The sequence below is a fragment of the Gorilla gorilla genome, chromosome 17 (assembly GCF_029281585.2).
Source record: "Gorilla gorilla gorilla isolate KB3781 chromosome 17, NHGRI_mGorGor1-v2.1_pri, whole genome shotgun sequence".
NCBI lineage: Eukaryota > Metazoa > Chordata > Mammalia > Primates > Hominidae > Gorilla > Gorilla gorilla.
The window spans coordinates 109,928,012-109,947,686 of NC_073241.2; the positions used below are offsets into that span (position 1 = coordinate 109,928,012).

The following is a 19,675-nucleotide window of genomic DNA, read 5'->3' on the forward strand; positions in this document are numbered from 1 at the left end:
GCCAGGGCCCAGGATTAGTGTTGTTTTAGGGTCAGGGCCAGGGCCCAGCGTTAGGGTTGTTTTAGGGTCAGGGCCAAGGCGCAGGGTTAGGGTCGTTTTAGGCTCAGGACCTGGGCCCAGGTTTAGGCTTATTTTAGTGCCAGGGCCCAGTGTTAGGGTTGTTTTAGGGTCATGGCCAGGGCCCAGGGTCAGGGTTGTTTTAGGTCAGGGCCAGGGTCCAGGGTTAGGGTTGTTTTAGGGTTAGTGCCAGGGCCCAGGGTTATGGTTATTTTAGGGTCACTGCCCAGGGTTAGGGTTGTTTTAGGACATGGCCAGGGCTCAGGGATAGGGTTGTTTTAGGGTCAGGGCCAGGGCCCAGGGTTAGGGTTGTTTTAGGGTCAGGGTCAGGGCCCAGGGTTAGGCTTGTTTTAGGGTTAGGGCCAGGGCCCACGGTTAGGGTTGTTTTAGGGTGAGGGCCAGGGACCAGGGTTAGGCTTGTTTTAGGGTCAGGGCCAGGGCCCAGCGTTAGGGTTGTTGTAGGTTCAGGGCCAGGGCCCAGGATTAGGCTTGTTTTAGGGTCAGGGCCAGGGCCCAGGGTTAGGCTTGTTTTAGTGCCAGGGCCCAGGGTTAGGGTTGTTTTAGGGTTAGGGCCAGGGCCCAGGGTTAGGGTTGTTTTAGGGTCAGGGCCAGGGCCCAGGTTTAGGCTTGTTTTAGGGTCAGGGCCAGGGCCCAGGTTTAGGCTTGTTTTAGGGTCAGGGCCAGGGCCGAGCGTTAGGCTTGTTTTAGGGTCAGGGATAGGGCCCAGGGTTAGGGTTGTTTTAGGGTCAGGGCCAGGGCCCAGGGTTAGGCCTGTTTTAGGGTCTGGGCCAGGGCCCAGGGTTAGGGTTGTTTTAGGGTCTGGATCTGGGCCCAGTGTGAGGCTTGTTTTACTGCCAGGGCCCACGGTTAGGGTTGTTTTAGGGTCAGGGCCAGGGCCCAGGGTTAGGCTTGTTTTAGGTCAGCGCCAGGGCCCAGGATTAGGGTTGTTTTAGGGTCAGGGCCAGGGCCGAGGGTTAGGGTTGTTTTAGGGTAAGGGCCAGGGCCCAGCGTTAGGGTTGTTTTAGGGTCAGGGCCAGGGCCCAGGGTTAGGCTTGTTTTAGGGTCAGGGCCAGGGCCCAGGGTTAGGCTTCTTTTAGGGTAAGGTCCAGGGCCCAGGGTTAGGGTTGTTTTAAGTTCAGGGCCAGGGCCTAGGGTTAGGGTTGTTTTAAGGTCAGGGCCAGGGCCCAGGGTTAGGATTGTTTTAGGGTCAGGACCTGGGCCCAGGTTTAGGCTTGTTTTAGGGTCAGGGCCAGGGCCCAGGGTTAGGCTTGTTTTAGGGTCAGAGCCAGGGCCCAGGGTTAGGGTTGTCTTAGGGTCAGGGTTAGGGCCAGGGCCCAGGGTTAGGGTTTTTTTAGGGTCAGGGCGAGGGCCCAGGGTTAGGCTTGTTTTAGGTTCAGGGCCAGGGCCCAGGTTTAGGGTTGTTTTATGTCAGGGACAGGGCCCAGGGTTAGGGTTGTTTTAGGTCAGGGCCAGGTCCCAGGGTTAGGGTTGTTTTAGGGTCAGGGCCAGGGCCCAGGGTTAGGGTTGTTTTAGGGTCAGGGCTAGGGCCCAGGTTTAGGCTTGTTTTAGGGTCAGGGCCAGGGCCCACGGTTAGGCTTCTTTTAGGGTCAGGGCCAGGGCCGAGCGTTAGGCTTGTTTTAGGGTCAGGGACAGGGCCCAGGGTTAGGGTTGTTTTAGGGTCAGGGCCAGGGCCCAGGGTTAGGCTTGTTTTAGGGTCAGGGCCAGGGCCCAGGGTTAGGCTTATTTTAGGGTCAGGACCTGGGCCAAGTGTTAGGCTTGTTTTAGTGCCAGGGCCCAGGGTTAGGGTTGTTTTCGGGTCATGGCCAGGGCCCAGGGTTAGGGTTGATTTAGGTTCAGGACCTGGGCCCAGGGTTAGGCTTGTTTTAGTGCCAGGGCCCAGGGTTAGGGTTGTTTTAGGGTCAGGGCCAGGGCCCAGGTTTAGGGTTGTTTTAGGTCAGGGCCAGGGCCCAGGGTCAGGGTTGTTTTAGGTCAGGGCCAGGGCCCAGCATTAGGGTTGTTTTAGGGTCAGGGACAGGGCCCAGGTTTAGGGGTGTTTTAGGGTCAGGGCCAGGGCCCAGGCTATGGGTTGTTTCAGTGTCAGGTCCAGGGCCCAGGGTTAGGGTTGTTTTAGGGTCAGGGCCAGGGTCCAGTGTAAGGGTTGTTTCAGTGTCAGGGCCAGGGCCCAGGGTTAGGGTTGTTTTAGGGTCAGGGCCCAGGGTTAGGATTGTTTTAGGGTCAGGTCCAGGGCCCAGGGTTTGGCTTGTTTTAAGTGAGGGCCAGGGCCCAGGGTTAGGGTTGTTTTAGGTCAGGGCCAGGTCCCAGGGTTAGGCTTGTTTTAGGGTCAGGGCCAGGGCCCAGGGTTACGGTTGTTTTAGGTCAGGGCCAGGGCCCAGGGTTAGGGTTGTTTTAGGTCAGGGCCAGGTCCCTGGGTTAGGGTTGTTTTAGGGTCAGGGCCCAGGGTTAGGATTGTTTCAGTGTTAGTGCCCATGGTTGGGTTTATTTTAGGGTGAGGGTCAGGGCCCAGGGTTAGGTTTGTTTTAGGGTCAGGGTCAGGGCCCAGGTTTAGGGTTGTTTTAGGGTCAGGGCCAGGGCCCACGGTTAGGCTTGTTTTAGGGTCAGGGCCAGGGCCCAGGGTTTGGGTTGTTTTAGGGTCAGGGCCAGGGCCCAGGTTTAGGGTTGTTTTAGGGTAAGGTCCAGGGCCCAGGGTTAGGGTTGTTTTAAGTTCAGGGCCAGGGCCCAGGGTTAGGGTTGTTTTAGGGTCAGGGCCAGGGCCCAGGGTGAGGATTGTTTTAGGGTCAGGACCTGGGCCCAGGGTTAGGCTTGTTTTAGGGTCAGGGCCAGGGCCCAGGGTTAGGCTTGTTTTAGGGTCAGGGACAGGGCCCAGAGTTAGGGTTGTTTTAGGGTCAGGGCCAGGGCCCAGGGTTAGGCTTGTTTTAGGGTCAGGGCCAGGGCCCAGGGTTAGGCTTGTTTTAGGGTCAGGACCTGGGCCCAGTGTTAGGCTTGTTTTAGTGCCAGGGCCCAGGGTTAGGGTTGTTTTAGGGTCAGGGCCAGGGCCCAGGGTTAGGGTTGTTTTAGGTTCAGGACCTGGGCCCAGGGTTAGGCTTGTTTTAGTGCCTGGGCCCTGGTTTAGGGTTGTTTTAGGGTCAGGGCCAGGGTCCAGGGTCAGGGTTGTTTTAGGTCAGGGCCAGGGCCCAGCATTAGGGTTGTTTTAGGGTCATTGACAGGGCCCAGTTTTAGGGGTGTTTTAGGGTCAGGGCCAGGGCCCTGGGTAAGGGTTGTTTCAGTGTCAGGGCCAGGGCCCAGGGTTAGGGTTGTTTTAGGGTCAGGGCCAGGGTCCAGTGTAAGGGTTGTTTTAGTGTCAGGGCCAGGGCCCAGGGTTAGGCTTGTTTTAGTGCCAGGGCCGAGGGTTCGGGTTGTTTTAGGGTCAGGGCCAGGGCCCAGGGTCAGGGTTGTTTTAGGTCAGTGCCAGGGCCCAGCATTAGGGTTGTTTTAAGGTCAGGGCCAGGGCCCAGGTTTAGGGGTGTTTTAGGGTCAGGGACAGGGCCCAGCGTTAGGGTTGTTTTACGGTCAGGGCAGGGCCCAGGGTTAGGCTTGTTTTAGGGTCAGGGCCAGGGCCCAGGGTTAGGCTTGTTTTAGGGTCAGGGACAGGGCCCAGGGTTAGGGTTGTTTTAGGGTCAGGGCCAGGGCCCAGGGTTAGGCTTGTTTTAGGGTCAGGGCCAGGGCCCAGGGTTAGGCTTGTTTTAGGGTCAGGGCCAGGGCCCAGGGTTAGGCTTGTTTTAGGGTCAGGGCCAGGGCCCAGGGATAGGGTTGTTTTAGGGTCAAGGCCAGGGCCCATGGTGAGGGTTGTTTTAGGGTCAGGGCCAGGGCCCAGGGTTAGGCTTGTTTTAGGGTCAGGGCCAGGGCCCAGGGTTAGGCTTCTTTTAGGGTAAGGTCCAGGGCCCAGGGTTAGGGTTGTTTTAAGTTCAGGGCCAGGGCCTAGGGTTAGGGTTGTTTTAAGGTCAGGGCCAGGGCCCAGGGTTAGGATTGTTTTAGGGTCAGGACCTGGGCCCAGGTTTAGGCTTGTTTTAGGGTCAGGGCCAGGGCCCAGGGTTAGGCTTGTTTTAGGGTCAGAGCCAGGGCCCAGGGTTAGGGTTGTCTTAGGGTCAGGGTTAGGGCCAGGGCCCAGGGTTAGGGTTGTTTTTGGTCAGGGCCAGGTCCCAGGGTTAGGGTTGTTTTAGGGTCAGGGCCCAGGGTTAGGATTGTTTTAGGGTTAGTGCCTATGGTTGGGTTTATTTTAGGGTCAGGGTCAGGGCCCAGGGATAGGTTTGTTTTAGGGTCAGTGTCAGGGCCCAGGGTTAGGGTTGTTTTAGGGTCAGGGCCAGGGCCCAGGGTTAGGCTTGTTTTAGGGTCAGGGCCAGGGCCCAGGGTTAGGGTTGTTTTAGGGTCAGGGCCAGGGCCCAGGTTTAGGGTTGTTTTAGGGTAAGGTCCAGGACCCAGGGTTAGGGTTGTTTTAAGTTCAGGGCCAGGGCCCAGGGTTAGGGTTGTTTTAGGGTCAGGGCCAGGGCCCAGGGTTAGGATTGTTTTAGGGTCAGGACCTGGGCCCAGGGTTAGGCTTGTTTTAGGGTCAGGGCCAGGTCCCAGGGTTAGGCTTGTTTTAGGGTCAGAGCCAGGTCCCAGGGTTAGGGTTGTTTTAGGGTCAGGGTTAGGGCCCCGGGTTAGGGTTGTTTTAGGGTCAGGGCCAGGGCCCAGGTTTAGGCTTGTTTTAGGGTCAGGGCCAGGGCCTAGGGTTAGGGTTGTTTTAGGGTCAGGGCTAGGGCCCAGGTTTAGGCTTGTTTTAGGGTCAGGGCCAGGGCCAAGTATTAGGCTTGTATTAGGTTCAGGTCCAGGGCCCACGGATACGCTTGTTTTAGGGTCAGGGCCAGGGCCCAGGATTAGGCTTGTTTTAGGGTCAAGGACAGGGCCCAGGGTTAGGGTTCTTTTAGGGTCAGGGCCAGGTCCCAGGGATAGGCTTGTTTTAGGGTCAGGGCCATGGCCCAGGTTTAGGCTTGTTTTAGGGTTAGGGCCAGGGCCCAGGGTTAGGGTTGTTTTAGGTCAGGGCCAGGGCCCAGGATTAGGTTTGTTTTAGTGTCAGGGCCAGGGCCCAGGTTTAGGCTTGTTTTAGGGTCAGGTCCAGGGCCCAGGGTTAGGCTTGTTTTAGGGTCAGGGCCAGGGCCGAGCGTTAGGCTTGTTTTAGGGTCAGGGACAGGGCCCAGGGTTAGGGTTGTTTTAGGGTCAGGGCCAGGGCCCAGCGTTAGGGTTGTTTGAGGGTCAGGGCTAGGGCCCAGGGTTAGGGTTGTTTTGGGCGCAGGACCTGGGCCCAAGGTTAGCCTTGTTTTAGTGCTAGGGCCCAGGGTCAGGGTTGATTTAGGTCAGGGCCAGGGCCCAGGATTAGGGTTGTTTTAGGGTCAGGGCCAGGGCCCAGGTTTATGGGTGTTTTAGGGTCAGGGCCTGGGCCCAGGGTTAGGGTTGTTTTAGGTCAGGTCCAGGGCCAAGGGATACGTTTGTTTTAGGGTCAGGGCCAGGGCCCAGGGATAGGGTTGTTTTAGGGTCAGGGCCAGGGCCCTGGGTTAGGGTTGTTGTAGGGTCAGGGCCAGGGCCCAGGGTTAGGCTTGGTTTAGGATCAGGACCAGGGCCCAGGGTTAGGGTTGTTTTAGGGTCAGGGCCAGGGCCCAGGGTTAGGCTTGTTTTAGGGTCAGGGCCAGGGCCCAGGGTTAGGGTTGTTTTAGGGTCAGGGCCAGGGTCCAGGGTTAGGCTTGTTTTAGGGTCAGGGCCAGGGCCAAGCGTTTGGGTTGTTTTAGGTTCAGGGCCAGGGCCCAGGGTTAGGGTTGTTTTAGTGCCTGGGCCAAGGTTTAGGGTTTTTTTAGGGTCGGGGCCCAGGGTTAGGCTTGTTTTAGGATCAGGGCCCAGGGTTAGGGTTGTTTTAGCGTCAGGGCCCAGGGTTAGGGTTGTTTTAGGGTCAGTGCCCAGGGTTAGGGTCGTTTTAGGGTCAGGTCCAGGGCCCAGGGTTAGGCGTGTTTTAGGGTCAGGGCCAGGGCCCAGGGTTAGGGTTGTTTTAGGGTCAGGGCTAGGGCCCAGGTTTAGGCTTGTTTTAGGGTCACGGCCAGGTCCCAGGGTTAGGGTTCTTTTAGGGCCAGGTCCCATGGTTAGGGTTTTACCGTCAGGGCCAGGGCCCACAGTTAGGGTATTAGGCTCAGCGCAAGGGCCCAGGGTTAGGGTTTTAGGCTCAGTGCCATGTCCCAGGGTTAGGGTTTTAGGGTCAGGGCCTGGTACCAGGGTTAGGTTTTTACGGTCAGGGCCCAGTGTTAGGGTTTTAGGGTCAGGGCCCAGGGTTAGGGTTTTAGGGTCAGGACCCAGTGTTAGGGTTTTAGGGTCATGGCCCAGGGTTAGGGTTTTAGGGTCAGGGCCCAGGGTTAGGGTGATTTCCAGGAAGTTACCTCACAGTGACTCAAGCTACCACTTACTGTTGATTGTGATGAAATGCCAGCTGAGGCACATGCCTTGGGAGCTAAGTGGTTGCTGCCCTTGACTACTATGAAGACTGGTGTGGGAAGGGTCGCTTTGGATGCACTTGAGCAGGGGTCCCCAATCCCTGAGCCATGGAGCCGTAAGGAGCCACACAGCAGGTGAGTGGTGTCGAGTGAGGGAGTGAGGGAAGCTTCGTCTGTATTTACAGCCACTCCCCTTTGCTCACATTCCCGCCTGAGCTCCACCTTCTCAGATGAGCAGCAGCATTAGATTCTCATAGGAGAACGCACCCTGTTGTGAACCGTGCATGTGAGGGATCTAGGTTGCGCTGTGCTTATGAGAATCTAATACCTATTGATCTGTCACTTTCTCCCATCACGCTCAGGTGGGACCACCCAGTTTCAGGAAAACAAGCTTAACACGCCCACTGATTCTACATTATGGTGAGTTCTATAATTATTTTATTATATATTCCGGTGTAATAATGGAAATGAAGTGCCTAATCAACGTAAATGTGCTTAAATCTTTTGGCCCAGCTCCTACCTCCCGGCAGCCTCGCCAGGCCCAGAACTCTCTCCAGTCAGCCTCTACAGACCAAGCTCATGACTCACAATGGCCTATTTAGGCCCATACCCTACCTCACGGCAGTCTCTGCAGATGAGCCTACTGCCTCACAACAGCCTCCACAGGCACAGCTCCATCGTTACAATGGCCTCTTTAGACCCAGCTCCTGCCGCCCAGCCTTCTCTCCAGGCCCTGAACTTTCTCCGTAAGTTGAGGTAGCTGGGACTGTAGGTATACATGACGATACTTGGCTAATTTTTAAATTGTTTTGCAGACATGGGGTCTCACTTTGTTGGCCAGGCTGCTGTCAAACTAATGGCCTCAAGTGACCCTTCCACCCCTGCCTCCCATCCTCGAGGTATGTGCCACCACAAGGGGCACTTGTTCAATTTTCTAAAGAAAAAATTTCTAAAGTAAGGCTGTGGGATGATGGCAGGAAGATAAAAGAAAAACAGAAGAATAAGTTAAAATGACTTATTCACACATATTCTTTTGACAGCAAGAAGAACTTTTAGTATATACATTCCTTACAAACAAACAAACGGCAGATAAACAATGTTGTATAGGAACTTCAACACACACTGTACAATATTCCCACTTTGCTCACATAAGTTATGGAAATTTCGTGGTTTCCTTGAGTGTCGCTACCAGTATTTCGCTTCTCTGATGATTTTTATCAACTTCCTCATCTGTTAACTTCTCTCCAAAGTATGTCATGTCACGACATACTGCTGCTGCACGAACACGGCCAGTGTCTTCCTATTAAACATGTAGAATGCTTTCCTAATTTCTCTTTTTACTCTCTGTCTTTGTGTTCTGCATTTTCCTTACTTTTATTGTCAGAAACTCCAGAAAGTCAATCGTACTAATTTATCACGATTTGCTTCATTAATTTATACTTTGCTTATATGGAATTTTGCCCAACAGACCTGATTACAATTTCTAACCTGTTTTATTTTGTTTTCCTTTTTCTGAGACAGGGTCTCCCTCTGTTGTCCGAGGCTGGAGGGTAGTAGTGCTATCGTAGCTGACTGCAGCCTCAACCTTCCAGGCTGAAGCGATCCTCCCATCTCAACCTCCCACGTGGCTGAGACTACAGGTGCTTGCCACTATGCCCAACTAATATTTGGTATTTTCGTATACGTGGATTCCAGAGGGGTGACAGCGAAACGTGAGTAAGCATGGATTTTGGTATATGCAGAGATGGGGGGCTGTAACTAATTCTGTATACTGAGGGATGGCAACTGTTTATGTTTTTACAATTACACTGTAGGATACATACTGTTGCATAGCCTTGAAAATAATAATTTTTAATGGAGTGGAAGAATAATAATAATATTGCTAAAAGTAGCAGCTGGCCAGGTGTGGTGGCTCACACTGGTAATCGCAACACTTTGGGAGGCTGAGGCAGGAGGATGGCTTGAGGCCAAGAGTTTGCGATAGGCCTTGGAAACAAAGGGGGAGTCACCATCCCTACAGAAAAATACATGAATTAGCCTAGTGTGGTGGCACGTTCCTGTAGTCCCAGCTACTTGGGAGGCTGAGGTGGGAGGATCACTCAAGCCCAGGGAGGCTGAGACTGCAGTGAGTCATGATCAGGCCTCTGCACTCCAGCCTGGGTGACAGAGTGAGTCCCTGTCTCAAAACAAGAAAAAAGTAGCAGCAACATCAACTGACCTTTTATACCAGGTGCCTATTGATACCATAGTTTAATTTCTTAGAACTGTTTCTTATTTCACTTACCAACTCTGTCTTCAGTTACTCCCAGATTTTTACTGTGTGTGTACAGATGACCTTTTGTTTAGATTGAATTGTCTCCCCAGAAGTAAGATTACTGTGAGTCATGGTGAATGGACATTCTCATTACCCTTGATGTAAATTGACAGGGTTTTGGGTGCCTCCCAGCTATACTCTTAGCACTTTGGGAGGCTAAGAGAGGAGGATTGCTTGAGGCCAAGAGTTGGAGGAGGCAGTATGGCAGTATGGTGAGACCCTGTCTCCATTATTTTAAAAAATTGACAAGCTTTACCCGGAAAGGCTTATACACAATATAAACACCCCTCATAGTATAAGAAAGTGCCCATTTCACTGCACCTTTGCCAGCACAGGGTATTATAATTTAGTAAGTCATTTTTTGTTTGATTATTTTAAATAGATAAAAGACCTCATATTACTTTACTTGTCACATTTCAACATCTTTCCTTAGCTTATTAGCTCTATCTCTTTTCTGTCTGTAAATGGTTGTTGTTGTTTTGTTCTTTGAGACAGGGTCTTGCTCTGTCCCAGGCTGGACTGTAGTGGCATAATCATGCCTCGCTGCAGCCTTGACCTCCCAGGCTCAAACTTCAGCATTCCGAGTAGCTGGGACTACAAGTGTGCACCACCACTCCCAGCTAACTTTTTTCTTCTTTTGGATAGAGACAGGTTCTCACTGTGCTGTCCAGACCGGTCTCTAGCTCCTGGCCTTAAGCAATCCTCCTGCATTAGCTTCTCAAATTGCTGGAATTTCAGGCATGAGCCACCATGCCTGGCCTGGGCTAGTCCTGTATTCTCTAGAGTTCTCTTTACTTTGTGCTAGCCAATCTCTCATTATGCTGTTCACCTGTTATAATGAATAATTCTCCGTATTAAATTTTACCACTTTAAACTTTTGAGTGGTTTATGCTTCCTGATTGGACTCTGACTAATATGTTAGGAAGGGTCCCAGGAGATAAACCCACACAGATGGGATTTGGGCATAGGTTTGGTTTCCCAGGGGGCAGTGCTGAGCTCTTTGCCAGTGGGAAATGGGATGCTGGTGATTTCCAGGAAGTGACCTCACAGTGACTCAAGCTACCACTTACTGTTGATTGTGACAAAATGCAAGCTGAGGCACATGCCTTGGGAGCTAAGTGGTTGCTGCCCTTGACCACTATGAAGACTGGTGTGGGAAGGGTCGCTTTGGATGCACTTGAGCAGGGGTCCCCAACCCCTGAGCCATGGAGCCGTAGGGAGCCACACAGCAGGAGGTGAGTGGTGTCGAGTGAGGGAGTGAGGGAAGCTTCGTCTGTATTTACAGCCACTCCCCTTTGCTCACATTCCCGCCTGAGCTCCACCTTCTCAGATGAGCAGCAGCATTAGATTCTCATAGGAGAACGCACCCTGTTGTGAACCGTGCATGTGAGGGATCTAGGTTGCGCTGTGCTTATGAGAATCTAATACCTATTGATCTGTCACTTTCTCCCATCACGCTCAGGTGGGACCATCCCGTTTCAGGAAAACAAGCTTAACACGCCCACTGATTCTACATTATGGTGAGTTGTATAATCATTTTATTATATATTGGATATATAATACGTATATATATTTATATATATGTAATAATGGAAATAAAGTGCCTAATAAATGTAAATGTGCTTAAATCTTTTTAAGCAGATTCTTCAGGCCCAGCATCTGCCTCACTGTGGACCCCCCAAGCCAAGCTCCCAACCTTTCAGCAGCTTCTACACACCCAGCTCCCGCCTGCCAGTGGCCTCTTCAGGCCCATGGGGCTCATTCCTCACAACAGCCTTTCCAGTCCCAGTTTTTCCCTTCCGGCGGCCTCTCCGGGCTGAGAACCTCCTCAAGTCGGCCTCTCCAGACTCACTTGCACCCTCCAGGCGTCCTCTCCGGGCCAAGCTCCTCTTCCTGGCTGCGTCTCCAGGCCCGACTCCTGCCTCTCAACAACCTCTTTGGACTCAGTGCCTACCCATCTCCTGGCGTCCTTGGTCGGCCCACAGCTTCCTCAAGCCAAGCTCCCCAGGCCCAGGTCAGGCCTCACGGTGCCCCCTCCACGATGAGCTCCTGCCCTCCAATGGCACCTGCAGGACCCAAATGGTCTCCGGTCGGTGGGCTCCTCCACGCCAAGCTTGGGCCTCCCGGTGACCTCTGCAGGCCCAAGTTGTCCTGAAGTCGGCATCTCCCAGCCATGCCTCCCAGCAAGTAAGCAAGCTCTTTTGGCTCAACTCCTGCCCAGCTCCCAACCGCCTTTGTAGGTCCCGAACTTTCTCCAGCCAAGTTCTTTGGGCCTCATTCCTGCCGCCCGGTGGCCTGTACGGGCCCAGCAATGGTTGGAGAACGGCCTCTGCAGGTCCCGCTCTTGCCTCCCAGGGGCCTCTCCAGGCCCAGCTCTTGCCCCCACGGCGGCCACCTGGGGCCAAGTCCCTGCCTGCCTCCCAGCAGCCCGCATGCGGCCCAGCTCCTCCCTCACGGTGGCCTGTTGATGCCCATGCCTCTGGTACCCTGCCCAGAGGCATGAGCCCCTGCCACACACTGGCTCCTCCCACGCTGAGAGAGGTCAGCGTGAGCCCTTGCCTCACACCGGCCCCTCCCATGCTGAGAGAGGTCAGCGTGAGCCCCTTGCCTGACACTGGCTCCTCCCACGCTGAGAGAGGTCAGCGTGAGCCCTTGCCTCACACCGGCCCCTCCCATGCTGAGAGAGGTCGGCGTGAGCCCTTGACTCACACCGGCCCCTCCCACGGTGAGAGAGGTCAGCGTCAGCCCCTTGCCTCACACCGGCCCCTCCCACGCTGAGAGAGGTCGGCGTGAGCCCTTGCCTCACACCGGCCCCTCCCACGGTGAGAGAGGTCAGCGTCAGCCCCTTGCCTCACACCGGCCCCTCCCACGCTGAGAGAGGTCGGCGTGAGCCCCTTGCCTCACACCGGCCCCTCCCACGCTGAGAGAGGTCGGCGTGAGCCCTTGCCTCACACCGGCCCCTCCCACGCTGAGAGAGGTCAACATGAGCCCCTTGCCTCACACCGGCCCCTTCCACGCTGAGAGAGGTCAACATGAGCCCCTTGCCTCACACCGGCCCCTCCCACGCTGAGAGAGGTCAACATGAGCCCCTTGCCTCACACCGGCCCCTCCCACGCTGAGAGAGGTCAGCGTGAGCCCTTGCCTCACACCGGCCCCTCCCACGCTGAGAGAGGTCGGCATGAGCCCCTTGCCTCACACCGGCCCCTCCCACACTGACAGAGGTCCATGGGAGCCCCTTGCCTCACACCGGCCCCTCCCACACTGACAAGAGGTCCATGGGAGCCCCTTGCCTCACACCGGCACCTCCCACACTGACAGAGGTCCATGGGAGCCCCTTGCTTCACACCGGCCCCTCCCACGCTGAGAGAGGTCTCCGTGAGCCCTTGCCTCACACCGGCCCCTCCCACACTGACAGAGGTCCATGGAAGCCCCTTGCTTCACACAGGCCCCTCCCACACTGACAGAGGTCCATGGGAGCCCCTTGCTTCACACCGGCCCCTCCCACGCTGAGAGAGGTCAGCGTGAGCCCTTGCCTCACACCATCCCCTCCCACGCTGAGAGAGGTCAGTGTGAGCCCCTTGCCTCACACCGGCCCCTCCCACGCTGAGAGAGGTCAGCGTGAGCCCTTGCCTCACACCGGCCCCTCCCACGGTGACAGAGGTCAGCGTGAGCCCTTGCCTCACACCGGCCCCTCCCACGGTGACAGAGGTCAGCGTGAGCCCTTGCCTCACACCATCCCCTCCCACGCTGAGAGAGGTCAGTGTGAGCCCCTTGCCTCACACCATCCCCTCCCACGCTGAGAGAGGTCAGTGTGAGCCCTTGCCTCACACCGGCCCCTCCCACGGTGACAGAGGTCAGCGTGAGCCCTTGCCTCACACCGGCCCCTCCCACACTGAGAGAGGTCAGCGTGAGCCCTTGCCTCACACCGGCCCCTCCCACGCTGAGAGAGGTCAGCGTGAGCCCCTGCCTCAACAGGCCACCGTGAGGGAGGAGCAGGGTCGCACGCAGGCTGCTGGGAGGCAGGCAGCGACTTGGGCCTGGGAGGTCGTGGTGGGGAGAGAGCTGGGTCTGGAGACACCCCTGGGAGGCAACAGCGGGGCCTACAGACTCTGTTCTCCAGCCGGAGCTGGGACTGTTCAGGTACTGGGAGGCGGGATGTGGGTCTGAAGAGCTTGGTTGCAGAAACTTCGGGGTGTACAAACGCAGGCGGGAGCTGAGCCAAAAAAGCTTCCTGGGAGGCGGGAGATGCAGCCAGGAGAAACAGCTGTGCCTGCAGAGGCCGCCATGCGGGAGGCGGAGGCCGGGCCTCCTCAAATCGGCCTCTCCAGACCCACTTGCAGCCTCCCGGCATCCTCTCCAGGCCCAGCTCTTCCTCCCGGCTGCGTCTCCAGGCCTGACTCTGGCCTCCCAACAACGTCTTTGGACTCAGCTCCTGCCCAGCTCCCAGCAGGCCCAAGTCGTCGTCAAGTCGGCCTGGAATTGGGCCCGGAAGAGCAGCAAGTCGGCCTCCCTGGGCCCAGCTCCGTCCTCTCGGTGGCCTCTCCAGGTGCAAAACTTCCTCGAGTCAGCCTCTCCAGGCCCAGCTCCTCCTGCCTCCCAGTGGCCTCTTTCAGCCCAGACCAGCTCATGGCTCTTGGCGGCCTTCCCAGGCCCCGCTTTTGACTTTTGGTGGCCTCTTCAGGCTCAGAACTTGACCTCCAGTGGGCCTTTGCAGGCCCGGCCTCCTGCCTCTCGAAGGCCTGCACGGGCCCGGACTCACAGCGGACTCACAGCGGACTCTCCATGCCCAGCTAGCTCTCGCCTCATTGCGGCCTCCCGAGTCCAAAGCTCCTGCCTCTCGGCCGCTTCGGCAGGCCCAGCTCCCGCCTGCCAGTGGCCTCTTTAGGCCCAGCTCATTCCTCACAACGGCCTTCCCAGGCCCCGTTTTTCCCTTCCGGCAGCATCTTGGCCTCTAATTTGTTTATCTTTTGTGTATAAATCCCAAAATATTGAATTTTGGAATATTTCCACCATTATGTAAATATTTTGGTAGGTGATTTATTTGGGGTGAGTTTCTGCACCAAGCCCGAATTTTTTATTTTATTTTCCTTATTATTTGGTGTTAAACAGGTTTAATGACGGTCATGGCAACTTTTTGGCACAATGAAAAATATCGCCCATGATCAACGTGTTCTGTTCTGGGGAAGGGGGCAAAGGCAGGGTGAATCACTTTCTTAAAAAGTATAGCTCAAGTTGGGAGTGCAGAGGGAATGGGGAGAAAACCCTCCCGCTGCCTGTGTCGAAGTGCAGGAGCCCCCACCCCCATACTCACCTGAGTCCAGCCCCTCTGGGGAAAGAAGGGGTGCATGAACTCCCCCTAGTCCACAGGCACTTCCCTGTGGCCCAAGGCCCTCTTCCACTCCATCTTGTAGCCCCAACAGGAGCTATTTTCCGAAAATAGCTTTTGGAAGGGTTGCACCAGAGCCTGAGCAGGGTGAGGTGGGGCCAGGCAGGGCTGGGAGTCAGGGCAGGGGCAGCAGCAGTGGACCCGCTATGCACACATCTTCTCCAAGGTTTGTGTGCAGAACCTCCTGCCCATGCTGCCCCAGCAGCTTCAATTGGCACCTGCCCCAGTCCAGCCTCTGGGACCCATGCAGCAGCTCCCAGCGGCCCTGCACCCACCACCAGCATCCGTTTCACCTGCAGTTGAAGATCCGTGAGGTGCCCAGAATATCATGTAGCCATCAGTCCCACGGAGCAGCCCGCGAGGCTGAGGCTCCTCCCACTGGACCGCCCCCCATCTGGCACCAGTGCTGCCCCTGCCCCTACTCTCAGCCTCACGTGACTCTCGGGCAGAGGCAGTGGTGGGGCAGCCAGGGCAGCGTCAAGAGTCTGAGCCAGGTGAGGTGCGGTCAGGACTCCCACAGGGCTGGGAGTCAGGGCAGGGGCAGAACAAACCTTGGAGGGGAAGATGTGTGCATAGTGGGCCTGGAGGCGGCTGTGGCCTAGTGGACGGGAAGAAGCAGTGGGCCTGGAAGAGCTGCATGATCAGGGCCGGCACTGGTCCAGGGTGCGTGCAGTGAAGAGGACAGCGCCTTCTCGGTCTCCGGTTCCCTGAGCCTGTCCTCGGGAGCCTGCCCCTACCTGAGAGGCCCTCCTGCCCGGCACCCACCTGTGGAAGCCCAGTCCATTCTTCAAAGCTGTAATCACTAGAGTGCCGTGGGTTGCAAGTGACAGATAACCAACTCAGAGTGGCTTAAACAATGAGGACAGCTGAGGTCTTGCTGCACCAGGGTGCACCAATGCAGCAGCCCCTCAGCACTGTTAGGGTGATGGTTCTCTCCATCTTTGCTTGTGGCTGTGCGCTTTTCCTTGTAGAGCAAAATCAAGTCCCGTTTCCTATTCCTAAGGGTGTCTGGGTGAGGAAGGTTCAGGTGCAAACCAAGGTCAGAATGACGCTGTCAGTCTCCATCAGCCAAGCAGGACCCTCAGGTCCAAGGTGGCTGCTGCAGGTCCAGGCATCACATGTAACAATAAGGTCATTGGCTGGGTAAGGAATTGGTAAGGACCGATTCCTTTTCTCGTGTCTCAGTTTAAGAGCGAGGAAACCTCTCCCAGAAGTCCCCAGGAGACCTGTCCTTTTGTCTCGTTGGCCAGAATTGGATCACGTGCCCGTGTTAAACCTGCCCTGTGTGGTTCACCCAGGACTGGGTCAGGACTGATGCCTGTGCAGGTCTGGAGCAAGGACAAGGTGTTGAGTCCACCACAAAGGTTCTCCGTGTTAGGGGGCATATTCCAGCCCCCATGGGCTGTGGTGCCCCTTCCTTTGAGCCCAGAACCTCTTTGGCCCCAGTCATGTTCTACCTGGACCTGTGATATTTGTAATGCACTCGATGTTACGGCACCAACTATGTGGCAGGCTCTGTGTTAGGCACAGAGATACAAGAATGCTGAGAGGCAACCTCTGACCTGAGGGTGTTCATCAAAACCAAGACAAACAGGCGACCCCACAGCGAGGGACAGGGAGGCAAGAACCCAGATGGAAAGCTCTGGCTGGTGGAGGTCACTCACAGAGAGGGCTCAGCCCTAAGACTGGGAGGAGGGAGGAGGTGGGCTGACGGAAAAGAGGAAAGGGAGGTGCTCTTGGCAGAGGGACAGCTGTGTACACAGGTCCTGAAGTGTCAGAAACTCAGCCCAGTGTAGGCAAAACAATAGAGCCAAGTGGCTCAAAGAAGGGGAAGAGACCTATGAGGAGGCCAAAGCGGTCATATCACACAAGGTCTTGAATGCCACACCAAGGAGGCTGAACTGAGTCCAGGAGTTGATGGAGAACCTTTCAACAATTTAAAGCAGATGAATGAAGATGTTTATAAAAATCTTAACACTTGTCTCTAAGCTCCTGGGAAGCAGGGATGATGGCTCGTTTCTCTCTGTCCCCCCTGCAGTGCCGGCCTGGCTGAATGGCTGTTTCCCCAACTATAAAATGCTTTCAACACAAGCTTGATGATTTTCTATGGTCCTTGCCACAGTTGTTTTGTTTTGTTTTTTAAACTATTTGAGAGCCTGACATTTTTCTTAAAAAAAAAAAAAAAAAAATCAGGGCAGATTTCCTATTCCCAAGGGTGTCAGGAAAGTCCAGGCGCAAACCAAGGTTATGATGATGCTGTCAGGTCTCCATCAGCCAAGCAGGGGGTGTTCGGCCTTAGAGGAGCCAACAGGCGCTAGAGCTTGATTTTCTCTGAATTAGCCCCATTAAAGCTCTGTAATTATCGACAAGCGGGTGACAACTCTCAAAGGCCCATTAGTGACCAACCCTCATGATTTTTCCAAAGATGTAAACTTCCGTGGGATCATGTGATTGGAGCGCCCCAAGGGCAGGGCACTGTGGCTCACAGAGAAGCACCTTCTCCTGCCCTTAGGGCCCTCCTCACGCCCAGCACAAGCCCAAGGTGCTTTTCCAACTCTGAGGGCTCTCCAGGGCAGCGGCTGAGCCCCCACTCTCCTTCCCCTAGAGCAACTCTGCTTTTCTCTCTTTTTGTTTCTTAGTTGCATCCTCCTAAGATTTCAGCTAAACAAAGTGGCCAAAAAAAAAAGCTTTTTGGACCAGGGCAGAGTGGCCCGTGTGTGCCTGTAATCCCAGCACTTTGGGAGTTGAAGGCGGGAGGATTGCTTGAGCCCGGGAGTTCAAGACCAGCCTGAGCAACGTAGTGAGACCTACCCCCCCGCCCCCCCCCCACACACACACCACTGTCTCTTTTTTTGTAAATATATTTTTTAAATTAGCCGGGCATGGTGGTGGGCGCCTGTAGTCCCAGCTACTTGGGAGGCTGAGGTGAGAGGATCGTTTGAGCCTGGGAGGCTGAACTGTGATTGCACCACTGTACTCCAGCCTGGGTAACAGAACAAGACCCTGTCTCAAAAAAAAAAAAACTTCTTGGGAGCCAGTAGGCTTTAAGGGAGAAACTATCAGGATGGAAGTGAAGAGGCCTAGATTCTGTGCCTGGGTCTGCTGGGCCACGCTGAGCAGCTCACCTCCCCTCTCTGAGCCTCATTTCTCTAAAGGGAAATGAAGAGTTTGGGCCATGTGCTCCGTAAGAGAGCTTCACCAGCCTCTCAAAATTGTGACTGAGCTTCTATTTATGAACTATCATTTCTTACAGACCTTCCAGTGGAGTTCAAAGAAATTCATCAGTCCCTTCCTGGTGACACACTGGGTGTGCTGTTCCTTCCCAGGAGGTGGTGACAGGTGTCAGTTTTCCCCCCAGGCAGTTGGAGAAGATCGCTGCCCTCCTTGGACAGGGGTTTCTGTAGAGCCAGTGCAGGGGCTCCTCCCCTCCAGGAGCTGGGTGCCCCAGGGGGAGCAGGCAGCCGCTCTGTCTTCTGGCTGTCCTTCTCTGGGGTTGGGAAACAGGCAGAAATGAGAATGTGCATTTTTACACTTGGGTGTCACACCAGATCCCAGCTCCTGGGAGCACCTGGAGGGCAAGTTGGTTTGAATGGACCAGCCATGTGTGTCTGCATCTGCTGTTTGTGGGTCTCACAGGTGTGGCCAAGGCATGGTCCCTGTGCTCAGGGGGCTAATTCGCTGGGGGAACAAACCCCAGGTAGGCCTGACCTGAACAGCAGATCCATTTACTCTCATGTAAAGCCAACAGCTTCAGAGAATAACAGATTGGTGCATCTTGGGCTGTGGCTGTGTTCATTGCTGCAGGAGCAGTGGGATATACCTCCCTTCCTGCAGCCTCACCTGCCTGGTGTGGAGATGGCAGCTAGCATGCAGGCAGCTGAAGGCCAGCTATAGCCATTGCTGCTGCACACATACCCTGCTCAGGAGAACGTGCCTCAGGCTTCACTCAAGACCTAGTATTTATTTATTTTTTTGAGACAGGATCTCGCTCTGTCGCCCAGGTTGGATACAGTGGCACAGTCACACTCACTGTAGCCTCAACTTCCTGGGCTCAAGCGGTCCTCCCACCTCAGCCTCCCGAGTAGCTGGGACCACAGGCATGCGCCACCATTCCCGGCTATTTTTCTATTTTTTGTAGAAATGGGTGTTTCCATGTTGGCCAGGCCGGTCTTGAAATCCTGGGCTCAAGTGATCCACCCGCCTCAGCCTCCCAAAGTGCTGGGATTATAGGCGTGAGCCACCACACCCGGCCATTTTTGTAGTTTTTGTTGCCATGTTGGCCAGGCTGGTCTCAAACTCCTGAGCTCAAGTGATCCATCCACTTCGGCCTCCCAAACTGCTGGCATGACAGGCATGAGCACCACACCAGCCACTCAAGGCCTGTTGTCTCTTAGTTTGCACACAGTTCCAACAAGTATCATCACCTGGTCTCATGGGAGAAACAATTATTGAATAGGTGAGAGCTGTCTGCGCCAACACAGACAAGTAATCTAATAGGAGTTTCAGGCTGATGTCAAAGGAAGAGGCAGAAACATGAAGAAAACCGAAAAGAGGGCCACCCGGGACCCTCTGGTGCAGGGGTTGCTTCGTGTCCCCTTTTGCCTCTGGACCATGACCGTGACATACGGAAGAGTCATCGTGGCCATAGCAATGACTCAGGTTATTCAGAAAAGTTTAAGTGACTATTTGTATGTTCTGTTCCCAAAGGCAGGGAGGGAAATGAGCCAATTGAGGACAGTTTCATTCCAGAATGGGTCTTAGAGAAGCCAGTACTGTTAGCTAGAAAATCCACCATAGGGATCTGCTCCTTCTATAATGATCTACTGAGCACCTCCTACACCCCAGGCACACTGTGCTGTGAGGTGGATACTACCATTGTCTCCATTTTACAGATGAGCAAACTGAGGCATAAAGACGTTAGATAAGCTGGCCACACAGCAGGGAAGTGCACGCTGGGATTTGAACCGAGGAGACTGATGTCAGAGGGCAGGTCTTGCACCCCACACTGCTGCGAAGACAGAGACATGTGCCTGATCCGTGTTAGAAGGGGATGATCTAGACAAATGCCACTCCCATCACCAGCTCAGAATAAAGGACACTCCACACTCGTGGCCTTTCATTAGCCAATTTCCCTGCAGACCCAAGAAACTTTGTTATGCCTGGGCCCAGCACTCGCCCAGAGATCTGCAAACTTGTTCTATAAAGAAGGGCTGGATAGTAAATATTTTCAGCTGTGCAGGCCATAGGGTCTGCTTCTGAAGTAGGAAAGCAGCCGCAGACGAGATGTACATGATGGGCCTGGTCAGGTGTGGCCGTAATTGGATCTAGATCCATGTTGGGAGCCTAGCTCAGAGCCTGAAGAGCACAGTCTTTCAAGTTTGGCCTTCCCTTATCCCAGGATCACACCAGCCA

The 19,675-nt window shown here is 54.9% G+C and overlaps 1 long non-coding RNA gene across 1 annotated transcript in view; it reads left to right on the plus strand.

Annotated features, from left to right (window-relative positions):
• LOC129528386 (uncharacterized) overlaps positions 1-11,279 on the plus strand; it is a 74,031-nt gene extending 62,752 nt beyond the window's left edge. Inside the window, exons 12-16 of the long non-coding RNA XR_010131261.1 lie at positions 6,926-6,983; positions 7,077-7,309; positions 8,085-8,275; positions 10,340-10,397; positions 10,519-11,279. This is a non-coding gene — a long non-coding RNA (uncharacterized lncRNA). The remainder of the gene's footprint in view (positions 1-6,925; positions 6,984-7,076; positions 7,310-8,084; positions 8,276-10,339; positions 10,398-10,518) is intronic.
• Positions 11,280-19,675: the final 8,396 nt, after the last annotated feature.